The following is a 15,123-nucleotide window of genomic DNA, read 5'->3' as shown; positions in this document are numbered from 1 at the left end:
CTTGAAAAAAAATAGTGGTATAGTAATAACAGATATACTAATAGAGTAAAAATAGAAACAATAATAATAATCAGAAAACAATAATAATCACTGTTTCTGAGTGCTTCCCATGTGCTAGGCTCTGTTCTATGTGTCTTTGCATGTGTGTGTGCATGTACATGTATGCATGTGGGTTTATGTGCATGTGTCTTTAATGTGTCTTAAGTAATATTCAAAAAATACCTCTGAAGCAGGACCTGTTATCTTTCTTACTTGATAGAAATTCATTTCAGATATAGTTTCATGTCTGATTAGTGTTTTGTATACAGATAGGACAAAAAACTAAATGTATTCAGAATACTGTATTTGCATTGTTTTCTTGCTTATGTCTTTTCAACTCATTAGGAAAGTTTTAATGTATATTGCTACTTTTTAAATATAATTGTGTTCACAGCACACTCATTTCTAGGTTAGTTAATATCTATCCCACACATCAATTATACTCATATTCCTTATCAACTCCTTTATATGTCATATATTATTTCCTGTATATTTAGGAAAATTAAGTTAACCTCTGCCTCTCCCATGAAATTCCATTGCATTTGAGTCAATTATCAATTAAAAACAATTACTTTGAATCAATTGCTAACCTACCCAGTAAGTCTGATATTCAAAATTTTTATTACAGATCTTATATTATATCAAGTAGATAACTTGTATTTCAGATGTTTTATAAAACTTCAAAAAATAAAAATGGTGTCATTTGTGTAAAATATAAGTACACATATCAGATTTAATGTTCTCTGGGATTTTCATACAAATACTTTTCAAAGTAAATATTTTTCATTAAGAATTGATTTGATGGTTTTTCTCTTTTATTTGTCACAGTCAAAACTTAATATAAAGACATAACATAGGAGCATATCAGTAATTGTTTATTCTATTAATGTGTACCATTACCAATATTAGTAAATGGTTCACCTCTAGTTAAATCTAAATTTCAAAAAATTCTGAATTCATTAGTGTAAAGAGATATCTGGGACAGATGCAAAATAATATATTTCAATCTAGTTAAGTCAGAATTAATGCATGAGTGCATTGCAATTATTGACTAATTGATACATTAGGACTATTTTTTTTAGGGAAGAAAAGATTGGAATATGACTACAGCTAGAAAACAATTTCAAGCAGGGGTGAAATCAATGGACCATTTGAATAATAACCAGCTAAAAAGAGTGTGGTTCACTAATTGGAATAAACCTATGAAGTCCTAATGAGTTTAATAAGCAAAACTAAACAATTTGGCTACTTGTGCAAACTAGCTGGATTGCTGGTGAAATTAATTTAGGGCCTCACATAGCCTATCCATGAATGAAATCTTTTTTGATATGGGTGTACATCTTAGCACACACATTTTATTCAGAAGCGGTTATTGCTTGAATGGGGTGGGATATGCCTAGAAAACATAGTTATGGACTATTATTTTATTTACATTAAATTTTCTTAATATGAAATGGTGTACATGATTTATTACAATGTTACTCTGTTTCATTCTCTTAACCACAGTCTAAGTTGCTGTAAAATAAAGTGGCAATTTTAGGCTCAAAAAAGTTCATGTGGAAAATAATTAGTGAACAAAGGTTAATTTTTGCACTGAAGTGACTGACTGAAATCATTCATTTCTTCTTTCAAGTGGTAAACACTTTGCATATATATACTTTTCTTCCTTTTTTTCTGAGGAAGCTTGGCCCTGAGCTAACATCCGTGCCCACCTTCCTCTACTTTATATGTGGGACACCTGACATAGTATGGCTTGATAAGCATGCATAGGTCCACACCTGGGATCCGAACTGGCAAACCCTGGGCTGCTGAAGCAGAGTGTGTGAACTTAACTGCTATGCCACTGGGTGGGCCCAATACTTTGCATATATATAAAGACACAAAATCTTAAATTACACAGTAAAAGTTTCTTTGAAAGAATCTTACATCCAAAAAACTCTTGGCTTTTATTCATATTGAAGGATAGATCATAGACACCAAATTTGCAGAAATAATTATAAAGCAAATATTGAAGTAACCACTATCCATGTAAAAATGATATTGTTAGCATCTATGATTCCTCAGAAAGAATTAATAAAATATAGTTTAATTTCCATAAGTTAATAAAACTGACAAAAATATTCTTATGACTATTGATTTTGAATGAATTAAATATTTCTTTTTTTAGATGTAAAATATAAGAGATGTTTCAAGTTACCAATATAAAGTTAAATTGATTTACAGTGCTTCATTATTATTATTTTTTGAATAGACTTAGAAACAATACATTCCATTTTCTTTAAGTTTTATCCAAATGAATATTGCGTGAGAAAATAAAGTTCCGTGGCCCATTTATTTATTCCTGCATTTTACAAATATTATTGCCAGCCACTGTTCCAGGCATTTGTTTTTTTGCAGTGAACAAAATAAAGATCCTCCATCATCAAGATTAAATTCTGGTGAGTGAGATGACAATAAAGGAAAAATATAGTTCATAACTTTATTATTAAATATGCTGAAAGGTTAAAGTGCTTTGCAAAAGGTAAAATGAGCACAGTAAGGAGCGCCAGGAAAGTGGTGTTGTTAGTGGGAGCGTCGTGATTATAAACAGTGTATTCGGGGGTAGAGCTCTTGAAGAAGGTGACATTTGGGAAAAGACTGGACTTCAGAGAAGAATATGGAATCAAGAGTTTGTGACTCTACATAGAGCTGGTGCCCACTCAATATTATGATTATTATCACCTGATTCAAACAAATAAATGCCCATCTTCTTGAACATGCACACTTTGAAAGCTGGTTGGGAGTCCTTAGACTTTCATGGCAAATTATGCATCACTGGCTCTTTTTTATTATGCAGATATATGGAAATAAGCTTGAGGCTTCCTATACTTTTTATTCCTTTGCTCTTATTTATTTATATTTTTATTTTTTTAGGTAATGAGAAAATTTATGATGGGACTTGAGAATCACACTTACAGCAGCAACTTCATTTTGATGGGACTATTCTTTTCTTCCAAAACAAATCTGCTTTTCTTTTCCTTTATATTGATTATTTTTATTATGACTGCAGCACAAAATACAGTCATGATTCTCCTTATCCACAGAGACCCACGGCTTCATACTCCAATGTATTTCCTGCTCAGCCATCTCTCATATGGATATCTTGCATATTTCCAATATCGTTCCCAAAATGGTCACTAACTTTATGTTATGCAGCAGAACTATTTCTTTTGCTGCTTGTGGCTTCCAGATATTTCTATCCATCACCCTCTTGGGTGGTGAGTGCCTTCTCCTGGCAGCAATGTCCTATGATTGCTATGTAGCCATCTGTCACCCACTGCGCTATCCCATTCTTATGAATGACTATGTCAGCATTCTCATGGCTACAGGGTCCTGGCTTGTCAGGACTGTCAACTCCATAGTTCACACAGCTTACACACTCCATCTTCCTTTCTGTGGCTCAATAGCTATTGATCACTTTTTCTGTGAAGTCCCTGCAATGTTGAAATTGTCCTGTGTGGACACAACACACTATGAACGAGGAGTTTATGTAAGTGGCATCATTTTTCTGCTCATCCCTTTTCCCCTAATCTTTGCTTCTTATGTCCGAGTTCTCCTTACTGTCCACCAAATGAAATCATCTGAAGCACAGAAAAAGCTGTTTTCCACCTGCTTTTTCCACATGATTGTGGTCATAATGTACTACGGGCCATTTATTTTCACATGTATGGGACCTAAGTCATACCACACTCCAGGCCAGGATAAATTCCTGGCCATATTCTATACCATCATCACTCCCACACTCAACCCAATTATCTACAGCTTTAGGAATAAAGATGTTTTGGGAGCAATGAAAAATATGCTTAAGGGGCTGGCCTGGTGGCTGAGTGGTTAAGTTCACGCACTCTGCTGCAGGCTGCCTAGTGTTTCATCAGTTGGAATCCTGGGCATGGACATGGCACTGCTCATCAAACCACACTGAGGCAGTGTCCCACATGCAACAACTAGAACGACCCACAATGAAGAATATACAACTATGTACTGGGGTCTTTGGGGAGAAAATGGAAAAAAATAAAAAAAATCTTTAAAAAAATATGCTTAAAAACAACTTTATGCATAAAAATAGAAAAAAATGCTTGATCTGTGTGTTTTATGTATTTCTATATTCAATACCTAGAAGACATCCATCATTAGTTTCTCCTGAGAAGAAAATTAAAGTCTCCATCTCTCTAAGTATGGAAAGAAGTGGATATTTCCAAACTTTTGATAAAGTTTTCACATGCAATTGCTTTGTAAATACATACCTCAGAGGATGTGCTGTTCCCTCTGAGATCCTAGTTACAATCACCCAAGATTCTTATACAAGGTAATTGATGACCAATGTCTTCCAGCTTATTCCCACCAAAATTAGAAAAATTTGTAAGAATTGTTTTTTTAATACAGCTAGGCAGAGGTTATACAATAAATGTATTTCCATAAAATTATCTCTAATTTTGTGAAATGTAGTAAAATTATACTTAAATATGACCAAGAGCTGGGCAGGTATCTAGGATGTCAATGTAACTGGCTATAATAATATGAATATAATTATTTTATAATGGAGAGAATACTGTATTCATCAGGATATCTACCATGAAGAATACTGAATGCAGAACTAAAATGTCACTTGTCATGTTGTGTAGGTAAGTAGTGGTGTAAAGTCAGAGAGGAGGGGTCGCCCATGGGAGTCAACATAAGAAACAAGGTTTTAATTAACTTTTGACTTTGTTGCATTCTTGTTTGCATTGTTTCCTTTTATATTTTAGTGAAATGGGAATATGAGATCAGAGATAAATTTTTCTTTAATAAAATGAATTTTGTACCTTAGTAACCGTCTTTCTATATATTTAGCCCACTGTAGTTACTATTTTTTTCTTTAAATAAAGATTGAATATGTAAAATGAGGAGTTGAGAGTTTCTATCCTATTAGCTTGCCTAGGATATTTTCATAACTCTTAAATTGAGTCATCTCCAAGGTCTACACTTAGTTTTTTCATTATACATAGTGTTGATTCCTAATGTCTGCTTACTCCACACCCTTTTCCTCTTCTCCCTAGTGACCCATGACAAGATTAGATGCCCTTCCCCTTGAACAGAATGTAACCATGAGTATGTCTGTAACTATATCATGATGATATAATTCTCTAACTTTCTCATGGTGGATTTCTTGAGAAAGGGACTAGGTATACATCCTTGTATTTCATATCTTATAATATTTCCATCAGGAATTAAATGTGAGGCCTACCATCAATATGATTTAATTTTCCATTTAAAATTTGGTGTTTGGATTCCAAAAAGAGTATCCCATCCAAACCTGACATTCAATCATTTCATCAATGATGAAGTTTTCATTCTGAGGATGTAGTTATAAGATGGGTTACAGGAAATTTAAAATAATATATTCAAAACTAAAGAATAGTACATACTATTTGTGCAGAAAATGAAAATAAAACATATTTACTAATTTGATAGGAGTGTACTGATACATTTTATATACCAGTAAGTGCAAGATAGAATAAGAACTTTTATCTTCTCCATGAACTCTAACTTATATCACCTTCACTCACCATTTTTAAGAACTCTAACAAGGGGTGGACATGAATTCATAAAAATTGTGGCAAAGGTTATTCCTGACCTTAGGACATTCCACAAGACCAACTTGCAACTATCCACAGAGGAGAAAATATTGTGAGGACTCCAGAACATGAAGGTGGAGATGAAGCACCACCCTGAACCACAGAGATGAAAAAAGATGACATTAGAAGAGTAGGATGAAAGTCTACACTCCAACCACTTTGTCCCTTCCCCCAGGCTGGTATGGCATCACACTGAGAGGACCCTTCTGGGCATATGATTTCCTCAGTAGGAAAAAGAAAACCCAAAGTAGACATGTATTCTCCCCCACTATCGTGGGTCTCTTATCAGCAGGCCCATTCCATCCTATCTCATGAAGATCATGGAGGCAATCTGCAGGGTTTGACCACTGGATATCAGCTTGCGATGGAGAAGGGAAGTGATGCATCAGGTAGCACTTGGATCTTGGCAAACTGAGTTCCTACTCACAGTGATGTGTAAGTATAAATCCTAACCAGTGGCTATGCACATTTGCAGAGAGAGATGGTGGCTCTACCTGATGAAGCAAGTTGATTGGCATTTCTGCTTTATTTGGGTCTGCAAAGGTGAGTCTTTTGGGTCTTGAAGCCTGTTCTTCCACCCCATTCATTTATGGAAACTAATCCCAGCTCCAATTACTGCTGAGTGTATATTCCTGGCCCTACATGACAAAAAAGCCTGGTTGTAGCACTTGGAAAGCTGTGTAGCCTAGAAGCACTGGAAAAGCAGAGAGCCCAACCTATGGTACTTCCTGAATAAAGAGGCAGAATTGTGGCCCTGTCTATCCAGGGAATTTGGTGTGCAGCTCTGGCTGATTTCAGACCACAAACAAGACTTTGGAGCCTGTTCTGCCACTTAGCCCAGGACCGGAAGTTAATTCACAGGCCTATTTTATGTAGGGTACAGTTCTCAGCCCCGCTCCAACCAAGAAACCTGGCAGAGCACCCAGGAAGCTGCATGGCACAGTAACACTTGAACAGAGAGCCTGGCTGTTGGTTATGGTCGAGCCAGTCTTGAGACCTTGTCTGGCCAGGGTGCTTGGTGCACGGTTATGCCTGATTCAGAACTTCAAACAATGAGCTTTGCTTGCTTTGGAGCCTGTTTACTACATCTCACCCAAGCAAGGTAGCTAATTTAGAGACTTTCTTACTGCTGAATGTATACCCAGCCCAGCCCCAAAAGGAAGCCTGACCAGAGAATCCAGGGAACTATGGTGCTCTTCCTAAAGCCACTTTCAGAAAGGGAATCAAGCCAGTGGACCTGTCAAATTGCTTCCATCCAGTAGTGTCCTCTCAACTCAAATCCTAGGCAGTAGCCTCACCTCAAAATAGACCCTGACAGCAAGCTCCACTGGACCAAAAATGCTAGCAGATAACCCATGAAGAACCTCAAAAGCTGAGCTGACTTTAAAGGACTATTTCTGCCAAAACAAACATGTAAATGTAAAAGTGGAGACTGCTGCTCAAATGAATAGATACCATTGTAAGGGGTCAAAGAACACAAAATAACTGCAAACATGAGATCATAAAAGGAAACTAATAAAGCTCCAATAACTGACCCTGAAAAAAATACGTATTTATAAACTGTCTGACAAAGAATTCAGAATAATGTTCTTAAAGAAGTTTGTTGAAGACAAGGACATACAGCCAAGTAAACAATATTGAGAAAACAATATAGTGAAAAAATGAGAAGTCCAAAAAAGGCATAGAAATCATAAAAAAAGCAGAAATTATAGAACTGAAGAATACAATGACTGAACTGAAGAATTCAATAGAGAGCTTCAATATCTGACTCAACCATGCAGAAGAAAAAATCAATGACCTAGAAGACAGGGCTTTTAAAATTTTCCAGTCAGAAGAGCAAAAAGAAAAAGAAAGAAAAGTAGTGAAAAAAGCCCACTGAATGTATGGGATACTACAGAGAGAAACAATATCCACATCGTGGGAAACCCAGTAGGAGAAGAGAAAGTGAAAGGGATAGAACATATATTTAAAGCAACAAGGGCTGACAACTTCCCAAACCTGGGGAGAGAAATGTACATCCAGATTCATAAGGCACAATGGCCCTAAATAAGTTGAACCCAAAAAGGGCTACACAGACACATTATAGGTCAATTGTCAAATTTAAAGAAAAAGAGAATATTTCTGAAAGCAGCAAGGAAAAGTGTCATGTCTTATATAATGGAACCCCCATAAGATTATTGGCGAATTTCTCATCAGAAACTTTTCAGGCCAGGAGAGAATGCGATGACATATTCAAAATGTTGAAAGAAAAAAACTTAAGAATACTATACTCTGCATAACTATCCTGCAGAAATGAAGATGAGAAAAAGATTTCCCTCACAAACAAATGCTCAGGGAATTTATTGTTGCTAGGGTTGCCAAAGAAGAAATTCTATAGGACAATCTTCTGGTAGAAATAAAAGTATTCCAATTAACATTGGAAAAGCATAGGAAAATAGGTATTAAACTCCCTATTAAATATAAATATATGGTTGAAGTCAGATTTTCTAATATTTAAGTGGTAGCACATTATACACTAACAACTCTGCTTCAAAGTTAAAAAACAAACCTATTTAAACATAACAATGATTACAATAATTTGTTATTGGATGCACAACATGAAAATATATGCACATTTTAATATCAATAATCTAAAATGTGAGGGGGAAATTAAAGTGTCAAGTTTTTGAATGCCATCAATTTTGAGTTGTTATCAGCTTAAAAGAGAGTGTTATAAATATGTTTTATGTAAGCCTCATAGAACCACAAAGGAAAACACTTGCAGTGGTCATACAAAAGATTGTGACAATGAGTCAAAGCAAACTACTACAAAAATCACAAAAAAAGGACTGTAAGATAACAAGCAAGAAACAACAGATCTAATAGCCAAACAAGAAGATGGAAATATCATGCTCTGGCCTCTTAATAATTACACTAAACATAAATGGATTAAACTCTTCAATCAAAATAAATTAATTGGTTGAACAACACAGAAAAACAAGATCCATTGGGTGATGGCTTCAAGAGACTCACTTTCGCTTTAAAGATGCATGTAGACTGAGAGTGAAGGAAAATAAAATAGATGTGTTCTGCAACTGATATCCAAAAAAAGGTAGTAGGAGTGCTTATATCACTCAAAATAGACTTTAAATCTAAAAATGGTAAAAATAAATAAATAAATAAAGCAGATATATAAGGTTATTACACAATAATAAAGAGAGCAATCCTTCAAGAAAATATAACAAACATAAATATTTATGCACTTAACATTGGAACTCCTAAATATATAAAGCAAATACAGAAAAAAAAGGGAGAATTAATCAGTAAGACGATAATAGTTGGTGACGTTTATACCCCACTATCAACAATAGCTAGATTATCTAGACAGAGTATCATTAATAAACAGGAGATCTGAGTAACACTATAGATCAAATGGACCTAACAATCATATACAGAACATTCTATCTAACAGAAAGAGAAAACAAATTCTTCTGAAGTACACATGGAACATCTTTTAGGATAAGTCATATATGATGCCACAAACAAGTCCAAACAAAATTAAGAAGATATAATTTATATCAAGTATCTTTAGAGAGCACTTTGGTATGAAACCAGAAATCAATGCAGGAGGAGAGCTGGAAAATTCACAAATACATGGAAATTAAACAACACACTGCTGAACAACCAATGGATCAAATAAGAAATTAACAGGGAAATAAGTGTAGCGAGACAAATAAAAATGGAAACACAACATGTCAACTTATGAAATAAATCCTAAGCAATTTTAAGAGGGGAGTCAGACGTATAAACACACACATCAAGAAAATAGAAAGATCTCAGATAACCTAACTTAAATAACCTAAATTTTTGTCTAAATGAACTAAACCAAGAAGAAAAAACTGAGCCCAATATTAGCAGAAGCAAAGAAGCAATAAATATTTGAACAGAAATAAATATAATAGAGAAAAGTAAAAGAAAAGATTAAGAAAACTGAGTTGATTCTTTGAAAAGACAAACAAAATTGATAATCCTCTAGCTAGAATAACCAAGAAAAATAGAGGACTGAAATCAACAAAGTAACTAATGAAAGGGTGGACATTACAATTAATACCACAAAAATACAAAGTGTCTTAAGATATTACTATGGAAAACTATATGTCAATGAAGTGGACAACCTGGTGGAAATGGACACATTCCTAGAAACATACAACCTATTAGGGCTTTTAATTGTTCAGTGATTTTTGATGGTTGCTTCAATCCTCTTACTTGTTATTGAGCAGTTCAGATTTTTTATTTTGTTTGTTTCTTCCTAATTTAGTCTTGATTGTTTCCATTGATTTGAGTCCTGAAGTATGGGCTCTTCATTTGCCTTGACTTTCTGGTCAGGTTTGCTTGTCAAGCATGACTAGGTACTATACTCAGCAATAGGAAGCACTATGAACTGGCTTTATGGCCTGGGCAGGGTGGGAGGCAGAATGTGCTCCACAGATGGCATGGCTCTTTTGGGGGCATCTTAATCTGGCAAAACAGTGGCCTAAGTTCCCTGTCCAGACAGGGCCACCAGTTTTGATCTAAGGATAAGCAGACTGGCTGGCTCAGTTCTATGCTCATGTGCCACTGTAATCAATGCTGCAGGATGGGCTACATAGCTCCCTGGATGTTCTGCTTAGGTTTCCTGGTCAGGCAGGCTGAATACGGTATCAATCAGTGAGTTGGGCTGGCAATTATGTTATTTGCCAGTGTGGGATCATAGAACATGCCTGAAGGCTGGCAAGACTTGTTATTTTGGACCAAATCAGGCAGAAATTCACATCAAGCTCAATGGCCATACAGGACCACTGGCTGCCTCTGCAAATGGAAAGAGCCACTTTTTAGGGTCTCTGCTCAAGTGCTGCTGGGCTACGAAGCTTCCCAGTAGCTCTGATAAGTCATCCAGATAGGGAAGGGCGGGAGGTTACCCTCAACAATAGGCATGGGTATGAATTAGCTTTTCTACTTTTGCAAGGGAAAAAAAGAGGCACCAAAACTGGCAAGGCTCTGGGTCTCAAAACAGGAAATACTGTGCAAAGAATTCATTGAGTAGAGAGGGCCAAAAATCTGGCTCTTATTTTTGGGAAGGACTGATGGCAACACTCTTCATTTGAGTGCAGCTGGCTATGCAGCTTCTCAGGTGCTCTGGTCAGATTTCTTGGTTGGTAGGGCTGGGGTGATACACTCACCAGTAGGTGGGACAATGAAGTAGGTTCCCTGCCTGGAAGTGGATGCAGAACAGTCTCCAATGTCATCAAGGCTCATTGATCAGTGTCTCCTCTCAGGCAGAACTGCATGCTGAGTTCCCTGGCCAAATGGGGCCTATATCCTTGCTCTGCCATCTTACAAATCCACTTGCCAGCCTCTCCACACAAGTGCTGCTGAGAAATGCAGGTTTACAGGTGATAAAGTCAGGCTTTCTGTTTAGAAGGCCTAGATGTGTTACTCAGCAGTTGGTAGGGCTATAGATTACTTTTCTTGCCAATATGCGGTGGCAGAACTGCTTCCAAGGCTGGGAAGGCTCATTGTTTGTTTTTGAAAATCAAGGACAACTGCCCACAATTTTCCCGGTCACAGGGATATACTGTCTTGTCTTTGCAGATGGCCAAAGCCACTGGTTGAGATTTCCACTTGTGTGCCACAGTGAATAGAAACTCAGTCAACCACAATTTGAATGCTGGTTGCTGTAAGCCCTTCTCCCCTTCTGCCTCACAGTCTAATCTCCAGCATTCAAGCCCCACATATTATGTTCAGATCTCTGTGAGGGAATACTCAGGTGAGCATACAAGAAAGTGACCCACAATTATGTCAGAGCTGGATGTCCACCCTTGAGCACTATTTCTCCCACCAAGAAAAGTTAATCCACAAAGAAATCAATGTGACACACCACATTAACAAAATGAAGAATAAAAATCACATAATCATCTCAATAGATGCAGAGAAAGCATTTGACAAGATACAGCATCCATTTATGATTAAAAAACTCTAAATAAAATGAGTATAGAAGAAAAATACCTCAACATAATAAAGGCTATATATGACAAAACAACAGCAAATATCATTCTCAATGGAGAAAAACTGAAAGATATCCCTGTAATAACAGGAACCAGACAAGGATGCCCACTGTCACCACTCTTATTTAACATAGTATTGGAAGTCTTAGCCAGAGCAATCAGGCAAGAAAAAGAAATAAAATGGATCCAAATTGGAAAAGAAGTGAAAGTGTCACTATTTGCAGATGACATGATTTTATATATAGAAAACCCTAAATAATCCATCTAAAAAACATTTAGAAAAATTAAATGAATACAGTCAAGTTGCAGGATACAAAATCAATGTAGCAAAATCAGTTGTATGTATAGACACTAACAAGGAAGTAGCTGAAAGAGAAGTTAAGAATACAACCCCATTTAATAAAGGAATAAAATATTTAGGAATAAACTTAGCCAAAGATGTGAAAGATCTGTACACTGAAAACTATCAAACTGTTGAAATAAACTGAAGAAGACACAAAGAAATGGAAAGATGTTATGTGCTCTATGGTTAGAAGAATTGACATAGTTAAAATGCACATACTTCCTAAAGCAATCTATAGATTCAATGAAATCCCTATGAAAGTTCCAACAACATTTTTCACAGAAATAGAACAAAGAATCCTAGAATATATATGGAACCTCAAAAGACCCTGAATAGCGAAAGGCACCCTGAGAAAAAAGAACAAAGCTGGAGGTATCACACTCCTTGATTTCAAAGTGTACTACAAACTTATAGTAACCAAGACAGCATGCTACTTGCACAAAAACAGACACAAAGATCAATAGAACAGAACCAAGAGCCCAGAAACAAACCCACACATATATGGACAGCTAATTTTTGACAAGGGAGCCAAGGTCACACAATGGAGAAAAGAGGGTGTCTTCAGTAAATGGTCTTGGGAAAACTGGACATCGACGTGCAAAAGAATGAAAGTAGGTCATTATCTTATAACATGCAAAAAATCAACTCAAAATGGATTAAAGACTCTACTGAAATGTCTGTAACCATGAAACTTCTAGAAGTAAACATAGGCAGTACGCTTTCAACATTCGTCTTAGCAGCAGTTTTTCAAATACTATGTGTGACTGGGCAAGGGAAACAGTAGAAAAAATAAACAAATTGGACTACATGAAACTAAAAACCTTCTGCAGACCAAAGGAAACCATCAACAAAAGAAAAGACAACTTAGCCATTTGGAGAACATATTTTTAAACCATATATCAGATAAGGGGTTGATATCCAAAATATACAAAGAACTCATTCATCTCAACAACAAAAAACCCAACAACCCAATTAAAAAATGGGTAAAAGATCTGAACAGAGATTTCTCCAAAGAAGACATATGGGTTGCCAACAGGCATATGAAAAGATGCTCAACATCATTAGCTATCAGGGAAATGCAAATCAAAACTACAATGTGGTATCACCTCGAATGGTCAGAATGGCTATAATTAACAAGACAGGAAACAACAAATGTTGGAGAGGATGTGGGGAGAAGGGAACCGTTTTTTACTGCTTGTGGGAGTGCAAACTGGTGCAGCCACCATGGAAAGCAGTATGGAATATCCTCAGAAAATTAAGAATAGATCTACCATATGATCCAGCTATCCCACTGCTGAGTATTTATCCAAAGAACTTGAAAACACAAAGGCATAAGGATACATGCAGCCCTATGTTCATTGCAGCATTATTCACAATAGCCAAGATGTGGAAGCAACCTAGGTGCCCACCAAGGGATGAATGGAGAAAGAAGATGTGGTATATATACAAAGTGGAATACTATTCAGTCATAAGAAATGATGAAATCTGACAAATTGTGACAACCTGGATGGACCTTGAGGGTATTATGCTAATTGAAATAAGTCATAGGGAGAAAGTCAAATACCATATGATATCACTCATAAGTAGAAAAGGAAAACAACAACAAACAAACACATAGAGACAGAGATTGGATTTGTCGTTACAAGAGGGGTCGGGGTAAGGAAGGAGGGTGAAAAGGGGGAATTAGGCACGTGTATGTGGTGATGGATTGCAATTATTCTTTAGCTGGTGAAGGCAAAGTAAGCTACACAGAATTCAAAATATATTACAATATAGACCTGAAATTTATATAATGTTATAAACCAATGTCTCTGCAATAAATAAAATAATTAATTAATTTTAAAAAAGGAAAAAGATTTTGATGTAGTCCCATTTGTTCCTTTTTTCTTTTGTTTCCCTTGCCCGGTCAGACATGGGACTTGAAAAAGTTTCTGCATAGCAAAGGAAACCATCAACAAAATGAAAAGACAACCTAACAATTGGGAGAAGATATTTGCAAACCATATATCAGATAAGGGCTTAATATCCAAAATATACAAAGAACTCATACAGCTCAAGAACAAAGAAACCAACAATCCAATTAGAAATTGGGAAAAAGATCTGAACAGAGATTTCTCCAAAGAAGAAATACAGATGGCCAACAGGTATATGAAAAGATGCTCAACATCATTAGCTATCAGGGAAATGCAAATCAAAACTACAATGAGGTATCACCTCACTCCAGTCAGAATGGCTATAATTAACAAGACAGGAAACAACAAGTGTTGGAGAGGGTGTGGAGAGAAGGGAACCCTTGTTCACTGCTGGTGGCAGTGCAAACTGGTGCAGCCGCTATGGAAAGCAGTTTGGAGTATCCTCAGAAAATTAAGGATAGATCTACCATATGACCCAGCTATTCCACTGCTGGGTATTTATCCAAAGAACTTGAAAACACAAAGGCATAAAGATACTTGCACCCCTATATTCATTGTGGCATTATACACAATTGCCAAGACTAGGAAGCAACCTAGGTGCCCATCAAGGGACGAATGGATAAAGAAGATGTGGTATTTATACACGATGGACTACTACTCAGCCATAAGAAATGATGAAATCCAGCCATTTGTGACAACATGGATGGACCTTGAGGGAATTATGCCAAGTGAAATAAGTCAGAGGGAGAAAGTCAAATACCATATGATCTTACTCATAAGTAGAAGATAAAAATGACAAAAAAAAAACGCACATAGCATTGGAGATTGGACTGGACGTTACCATTGGGGAAGAAGGGAAGGGGGAGGGCAAAAGGGGTGATTAGGGTCACATGTGAGGGGATGCACTGTAATTAGTGTTCGGGTGGTGAATATGATGTAATGTATCCAGAATTTGAAATATGATGTACATCCAAAAAAAAAAATTAAAAAAAAAAGGAAAAAGAAAAGTTTAAGCTGAGGGGGCCCTCTTGGTGTGGCTTTGTGCTATCCTGGGGGAGGGGAGATTCAGTCAGAAAGGAGCAACTTCTCTTACCCTTCTATTGTGTGGTCTACAGGTATGCTTCTACCTCACCCCCACGTTCTAGAATGCT

At 36.4% G+C, this 15,123-nt stretch overlaps 1 pseudogene; it reads left to right on the top strand.

Annotated features, from left to right (window-relative positions):
• Positions 1 to 2,967: 2,967 nt before the first annotated feature.
• On the top strand, positions 2,968 to 5,790 carry LOC138918152 (olfactory receptor 2AJ1-like; annotated as a pseudogene).
• The last annotated feature ends 9,333 nt before the right edge of the window (positions 5,791 to 15,123 follow it).

The sequence above is a fragment of the Equus caballus genome, chromosome 16, assembly GCF_041296265.1.
Source record: "Equus caballus isolate H_3958 breed thoroughbred chromosome 16, TB-T2T, whole genome shotgun sequence".
Lineage (NCBI taxonomy): Eukaryota > Metazoa > Chordata > Mammalia > Perissodactyla > Equidae > Equus > Equus caballus.
Note: the sequence above shows the minus strand (reverse complement) of the source record. Positions and strands in the feature narration are given on the sequence as shown.